This window comes from Erythrolamprus reginae, chromosome 1 (genome assembly GCF_031021105.1).
Source record: "Erythrolamprus reginae isolate rEryReg1 chromosome 1, rEryReg1.hap1, whole genome shotgun sequence".
NCBI lineage: Eukaryota > Metazoa > Chordata > Lepidosauria > Squamata > Dipsadidae > Erythrolamprus > Erythrolamprus reginae.
The window spans coordinates 373049458-373057484 of NC_091950.1; the positions used below are offsets into that span (position 1 = coordinate 373049458).

An 8027-nucleotide genomic window follows, 5' to 3' on the forward strand; every position below is an offset into this window, starting at 1 on the left:
GTATCAAAGATTGGATGTGGATACTCATTCACCCAGCTCAGCATTTCAAGCAACCCAGCAACCACCTGCCATTTCAAAAGCTGAACTTGCAGATTGAAAAAGATTTCTGGCATTCAAGAAGTAGGCAAACATTGAGAAGAGAATTTGGACAACGAGTCTTATAAAATCTTTCTCTCAGACACACTAGTAATCCTAGATTTTCATAACTTGATATTTAGATTTAATTCAAAAATACTTTTAGCGAATAATGGAAGGTAGACATTAGAACAGTGTTTCCCAACCTTGGCCACTTGAAGGTATCTGGACTTCAATTCCCAGAATTCCCCAGCCAGTCGCTGGCTGGGGAATTCTGGGAGTTAAAGTCCAAATATCTTTAAGTGGTCAAGGTTGGGAAACACTGCATTAGAAAACTGGTATTCATTAATTTTTAGGTCATGGATATGGTCTCTGTCATCAGCTAGCTAGAAAATGCAGTCTCTTTTGACTTTTCCTTTTCTATATTGGAACACAGTCTGGGAAATTTCAGTATAATTTGGGTTTTCCATTTTTATTGCAACTTCTTTTGTTGATTTGCTTGTCTATATTCATAGGATGTCAGAAGAATTTCTCTACTCGGCATTACAGAAAGCCAAAATATTGAAAGGAATTGTTTGCTTTTCTGGTGTCCTAGTGAGAAAGCATTGTTGATTATCAGTAGCAGCTGCTTCTTTAGGGACTAAATTGGAACACCATATACAATAGAAATAATTAGGTTAAAACAGGCGGTTGAATAGAACAGGCAAGGAAAAAAAGTTGAGATTAAAAAAACCCTCTAGAGTATTATTTTCAGTACAGAAATCAGCTGATGCCCCCCTACATGGAGGACAGCTAAGCAAATGCAAGCTATAACCCTGTTTTATATAATTAGTAGCTCTCTGTCAAGTCACACTGTAATTCAAATTCAAGTGCTGCATAAATCACTTAATTATAAACTCAGAACAATTAAGGCTAGAAAAATTGTTCCATGTTGTATCTTTAAGGGGGAAAAAAGCTTTAAATATGGATTCTAGGTGTAGACAGTAACATCCAAAATCTCTTCAGAATGCTCTATGGCCTCCATTCATCAAACAAAAGCTATGGAAAACTCTCTCACCATCTTACTAAAGATCCTGTAAAACACTTTAAAGTGCTTTGTGCTGGAGAACTGCAGTATCCCAGGTTACTCACCTCAGGAAGCCTATGAATTAGAATAAGCAATATTTATTCAAGTTATTGGAAACAATTCTACCACTATCACAGATTGTTTACCATACCTGTTATTTGACCATTTAAAAGCAGTATAGTACTCATATATATATTTTTTGATTGGACTAAATATTATTTGCTAAAATATGTAATAATTAATACAAACCTTATACTGGACATCTATTTGTAGAGCAAAATGAAAATTCCCAGCATGCTAAATGGATTTTGATAAGATTTATTCCCTCGCAAAATAAAGGGAATAAACAGTAGAAAGTTGTAAGGATCTAAATCACCCTCCCAAAATGTAAAGGGGGCATTGATCCCACCTAATATGCCTCTTCTACGATGGTGGATAGCAGCCATGTGTGGATTAATCCTGTCTGCTCAGTGATTGGACTGAGCCTGCCAAAGCTTCTTGTGATGTCATTGTTCTCTCTCCTTCCCCAATTTCGGATAAATAAACATAGTGACAGACTCTGTAGTGCTATAGCCAACTAAAACCATCAACTAAAGAAACAACTGAAGCCAATCACAAAATTATCCAACCGGAAGGGTCTGGCTGCTATATCCACCATCCTAGAAGAGGTGTATCAGGTAGGACCAACGCCCTTTCTCCCTCATGGTGGATATGAGACATACCCAAGCCAAAAAAATCAGAAGATGGTTGGCAAGGTATCAATCTCTGAATCCCCTCCGGCTGAAGGATGCCTCCGCTAAGGCTTAGGAGTTGATTTTATAATGCCTAACAAAGGAAGATTTATTTATTTATTCAATTTTTATTCAATTTTTATGCCGCCCTTCTCCTTAGACTCAGGGCAGCTTACAACATGTTAGCAATAGCACTTTTAAACAGAGCTAGGCTATTGCCCCCACAATCCGGGTCCTCGGAAGGATGGAAGGCTGAGTCAACCATGAGCCGGTGATGAGATTTGAACCGCTGACCTTCAGATCTACAGTCAACTTCAGTGGCCTGCAGTACAGCACTCTACCTGCTGTGCCACCCTAGCTCTTGGTGAAGTCCAGGTCATTGCTCGGCAAACCTCCTCCGGAGATGCTTGAGTAGCCCATGCAGCCGTAGTGGCCGCGCTCCTGGTCGAATGGGTGGCAATCCTGGAAGGTGCCCTTCTAGTTTGCGACTCATAGGCCCTGGCAATGGTAGACTGAATCCACCTGCCTACAGTGGAAAGAGATACCTTGCGAGCCATTGATGCTGGTTGGAAGGTGACAAACAAGGTTTCCAATCTCTGAAAGGATTCTATGTGCTTGATGTAGATGCTCAATGCCCGTCAAACATCCAGTCTATGCCAGTGTATCATCTCTTTATGATGAACCGGAGGGGTGAAAAAGGTCCTGAGATCTATGGAAGGTCATGTTGACCTTAAGAAGGAAGGTGGGATCTAAGCGCAATACCACCTCGTCTGCATGAAAGATGCACAATAAGACCACCAGTTCAGAAACTCATCTGGCCGATGTGATCGTGACCAAAAACACTATTTTGCATGTAAGATGAGACAATAAGGACTCACGGAGTGGTTCATACAGAGACTTTGTCAAAGTTGTTGGAGAGAGAGATCCGTCCGATGATCCTCGAGTGAAGGGACTCCACTGGATCTCCTGGAATATTAGAGGAAGCATGGAGAGCCACAATGGGGGCATCCACCGTCGGTACCTGTAAGATCTTGGATATGTCTGGAGTGATGTTGAACAGACTTTTCTCAGCCATGGAAGGATTGGGGCCTAAGCCCGTAGGGAACCATTGGCAGGTAATGAGATCTACGAACATCTTAGACGATGGGATGACTCTTGTACTGCCTTCTGTTCTAGGAACAAGGGATCTGTCTTGTCTTGAGTCTGAGTCTTCTCAGGTTCTACAGGAGGAACTAGCCCTGCTATCTGAGCCTTCCAAAGTAATGGTCTGAATAAATGGATAGGAAAGAGCCCCACAGATTATTCTGGTTGGGTCTCCTTATCCTCTGTTAGTTCCAGGCCTGTAGCAGTATCTTCCGACAACACGATGGTTGGAAACCCAGCCCATCCTGGTACCCCTCTTATAGATTGCCAAAGGACAGATCTCCACCCTGGACGAACTCTGCTTCCTCATCCAGTAGTTGATGCTACCTCTGGCAGTAAGAGGCCGCCTGGAGTCAGTTGTCCTGTTGCTAAGCCTTCTGTATGCCTACCGCGATGCCTTGTTATATTGCTTCGGCAACTAGGGATCGCATATGATCAGGCAAGGAGTGCTTGGCCTCTGCAGTCTGGTCGAAGTTCAGCTGCCATGGGTGTGAAAGTGGCTTCTGGAGGAACACATTTAGGTGGAGGAATAGATGAGAACCCTGCAGATAAGGGGAGAAAAATCTGCTCGAGCCCCACAATTGGCAATCTGAGTTGAGTAAAACGGAGTTCCAAATGGTTACCCCTGTGCTCCCCAAATGAGTGGGGGATGGGGAAGTTGTGGATTTATATTTAGCTGCTGCTTCGTTGCATAACTTGTATAGTGCCTTGTGGTACCGCTTTTCTGCCACCTTCATGGCACTGGAAATCTTGGAAGTGTGTTTTCTTGACATCTTGGGAGCCTCAGCTGCTGTCTCTGTGCCAGAAGATTCTTGGGATGCTCTGTGACATTCCTGTCCTTGAGAAGAGGAAGTGGTCAACCCCATCAATGATATAATACCCAGTTATACATCTCCACCCCTTGTCCAGTCAACGAAGCAGTGGAAGTGATGTGCTGGTGCCTGGAGGCTGTTGGGGTCTGGATGGGTGTCAACAAGCTCAAACTCAACCCAGACAAGATGGAGTGGCTGTGGGTTCTGCCTCCCAAGGACAATCCCATCTGTCCATCCATTACCCTGGGGGGGGGAATTATTGACCCCCTCAGAGAGGGTTCGCAACTTGGGCGTCCTCCTCAATCCACAGCTAACATTGGAACACCAACGGTGAGGAGGGCGTTTGCCCAGGTTCGCCTGGTGCACCAGTTGCGGTCCTACTTGGATAGGGAGTCATTGTTCACAGTCGCTCATGCCCTCATCACCTCGAGGTTCGATTACTGCAACGCTCTCTACATGGGGCTACCTTTGAAAAGTGTTCGGAAACTCCAGATCGTGCAGAATGCAGCCGCGAGAGCTATGGTGGGGTTTCCCAGATTCTCCCAAGTTTCTACAACACTCCGTGGCCTGCACTGGCTGCCGATCAGTTTCCGGTCACAATTCAAAGTGTTGGTAATGACCTTTAAAGCCCTACATGGCATTGGACCAGAATACCTCCAGAACCGCCTTCTACCGCACGAATCCCAGCGACCAATAAGGTCCCACAGAGTTGGCCTTCTCCGGGTCCCGTCAACCAAACAATGTCGTTTGGCGGGCCCCAGGGGAAGAGCCTTCTCTGTGGCAGCCCCGGCCCTCTGGAATGAACTCCCCCCGGAGATTAGAATGGCCCCCACCCTCGTCTTTTGCAAATTACTCAAGACCCACCTATATCGCCAGGCATGGGGGAACTGGGACACCTCCCCCAGGCTTTTATATTTTATGTTTGGTATGTATGTGTTGTATGATTTTAATCTTGGGGTTTTTATATATCTTTTTATTATTAGATTTGTTTTAATGTTATACTGTTGTTTATTATTGTTGTGAGCCGCCCCGAGTCTTCAGAGAGGGGCGGCATACAAATCCAATTAATAATAATAATAATAATAATAATAATAATAATAATAATAATAATAATATAGATTTATTTATTCATTCATTCATTCATTCATTTATTTATTTGAGTTGGAAGGGCCCTTGTAGGTCATCTAATCTAAGCCCCTACCAATCTCTCCTTGTTTTATTTTAATTATCTGGTTGTATTTTATTGAATATTTCTATTACAGCCTGGAAAGTAACAATCCGAAGGATGGGAGGAATATGAATGACTAGAAAGGCTGTCGGCTGCATGTCACGAGAAGGCTGGTGCACACTGTTCAGATGGCTGGAGGCTCAACTTTGCTATTCAAAATGGCAGCCATTCACCGCGTGGAGCAGAGGAGGGAAGAGGGCAATGGCTAAGCGTCCATTGATATAAGGGAGGCGAGATTCTGATCTTGTTGCAGCGAAAAAGCCTAACTTAAAAGCTGATACTTTAAGTAGGCTGGTTCTGTTGTTTAAAAACATCTGGAGCTGCCCCAAAATGACGGGTGCGACTCCATTCGCTCCGTCAAAGTGAAAGTGGCCACAGCGCTCTGATTACTTGCTGATAAGAAGCGGATCTGCAAAGGAATCAATCTAAAGATTTGTTTTGGCTTCCCGAGAGGGCAGGGAGCTGGGCAGAGGCATCTGCCCCCCACCCCCAGCAAAAGCAGTCCCAGGAAACAATAACCACGCCTCCCAATCTGCCCAGATGGAATTTACAATTGGGAGACGATATCCCTCAAACACACCAGCAGATTGGAAGATAGAGATCTATAGCACTAGCATCCAACTCGAAGCGACTGAAGAACGAAACTGGAGAAGGAGAGACAACAATGACATGACAAGAAGCTTTGGCAGGCTCAGTCCAATCACTGAGCAGACAGGATTAATCTATACATGGCTGCTATATCCACCATGAGGGAGAATAATGCTTTCTCTACTTGCCCAGAATATAAAAGAAAAAGAGAGAGAGGGTTTAAAAAAGACTAAAATATTTTGAAGGCTTCTGAAGATGAGGATTTAAAAAAAAAACCTCAGCTATAGTTCCAGCAATCATCATGACTTTTCACTGACCACACACTGGGGATGAAATGCTGCCGGTCCACCTGCGCCGGTCGGTAATCAAAGAGCCGCTCGCAAAGGCAGCGTGAGGCTCTACCTACCTGTCCAGATGCCGCCATTTGAGTTATTTTACCCCTTGCACGTGCGCAAAGCATTCTGTGCATGGGCAGAGGGTAAAAGAACCCAAATGGCAACATCTGGATGGATGAGCGGAGCCTCGCACTGCCTTTGCAACTGGCTCTCCGACAACCAACATGCACAAGCAAACCGGGAGCATTTCACCTCTGCCACACACACATTGCAAGACAAATTTCACATTACATAGAAACATAGAAGACTGATGGCAGAAAAAGACCTCATGGTCCATCTAGTCTGCCCTTATACTATTTCCTGTATTTTATCTTAGTATAGATATATGTTTATCCCAGGCATGTTTAAATTCAGTTACTGTGGATTTACCAACCACGTCTGCTGGAAGTTTGTTCCAAGCATCTACTACTCTTTCAGTAAAATAATATTTTATCATGTTACTTTTGATCTTTCCCCCAACTAACTTCAGATTGTGTCCCCTTGTTCTTGTGTTCACTTTCCTATTAAAAACACTTCCCTCCTGGACCTTATTTAACCCTTTAACATATTTAAATGTTTCGATCATGTCCCCCCTTTTCCTTCTGTCCTCCAGACTATACAGATTGAGTTCATGAAGTCTTTCCTGATACGTTTTATGCTTAAGACCTTCCACCATTCTTGAAGCCCGTCTTTGGACCCGTTCAATTTTGTCAATATCTTTTTGTAGGTGAGGTCTCCAGAACTGAACACAGTATTCCAAATGTGGTCTCACCAGCATTCTATATAGCGGGATCATAATCTCCCTCTTCCTGCTTGTTATAGCTCTAGCTGTGCAGCCAAGCATCCTACTTGCTTTCCCTACCGCCTGACTGCACTGTTCACCCATTTTGAGACTGTCAGTTTTACATGCTAGCCTTCTTTAGGTACAGTGGCATCTTTTATTCAACTTTTCCTTATATGGTAAGCTGAATGCTTATGGGAACCTAGGTAGTCTTAAAGCCAAGTGAAGATTTGAAATCAAATATCCTCAGTCTAAATCCAAACTACCTCCGGAGTCAGCAATCTTTTCAGTACCAGGCACCACTATGAAAAATCAGGGCCACATACAAGAATGATTTTAAAGTGGATCAAAATCTAATCTTTGCGTCCACATAGATACACACCTTATCTTCAAGAGATGCCATCTACAGATGCTGCAGGCTCTTTGGCCGTTGCCTTATGTAAGCCACCACATTATATCAGTTATCAACATGAAACTCCTTAAAATTACCATTTGGCATCAACATAGCACAATTGTATTTCTGTCCCTACTATTGCCACGTTTTCTGACTTACACATTATTTTAAAGGTCACAAGAACAAATGTAACCAGCACAAAATAACCCACAAAAACCTAAAGGGGACAACAAAACGTTTTATATTTAAAAAGTATTTCAAATCTTAGCATTAAGTCCTAAAAACAGGAGAAGAGCAGCAAGTAAAGATTTCTATCTCGACCTTGAAATATTTATTTCTCAAGTAAAAATATTGAAAAATATTTGAAAATCTCTCAAAATTCCCCTGAAATAACACTCTGGTCAAATAACAGCCCTAGTTCCTACCTCTGTTGTTTGGCTTCCTGTCCTCTGGGATGTCTGCTTCTCATTGAACTCAGGGAAGGCTTTTCTCCTTAGAAATTTCTTACATCACAGGATTCAAGCTCTGGAAAAATGCAAAATTCACACAGATCAGAAAAAGAGCTTTAGCCTGTATAAACTTGGAATATTACATGCCATCAATAGTTCAAATAGTACCATCATCATTCATTCTGATATGTCATATCACTTATTGAAACATATCTGCTTTTATATACATGAAAAGTATTGAAGGTACAAAATCTCCAGTACTAAGAAACATTTTCTTGCTGCTTTCCTAATACAGTGATACCTTGTCTTACAAACCAAATTGGTTCCGGGATGAGGTTCTTAAGGTGAAAAGTTTGTAAGACGAAATAATGTTTCCCATAGGAAAC

At 42.8% G+C, this 8027-nt stretch overlaps 1 protein-coding gene across 1 annotated transcript in view; it reads right to left on the reverse strand.

Annotated features, from left to right (window-relative positions):
- The window catches only part of TTBK1 (tau tubulin kinase 1), a 120748-nt gene extending 113076 nt beyond the window's left edge, over positions 1–7672 (reverse strand). Inside the window, exon 1 of the mRNA XM_070734578.1 lies at positions 7618–7672. The gene's annotated coding sequence lies outside the window, so the exon portion shown is untranslated. The remainder of the gene's footprint in view (positions 1–7617) is intronic.
- Positions 7673–8027: the final 355 nt, after the last annotated feature.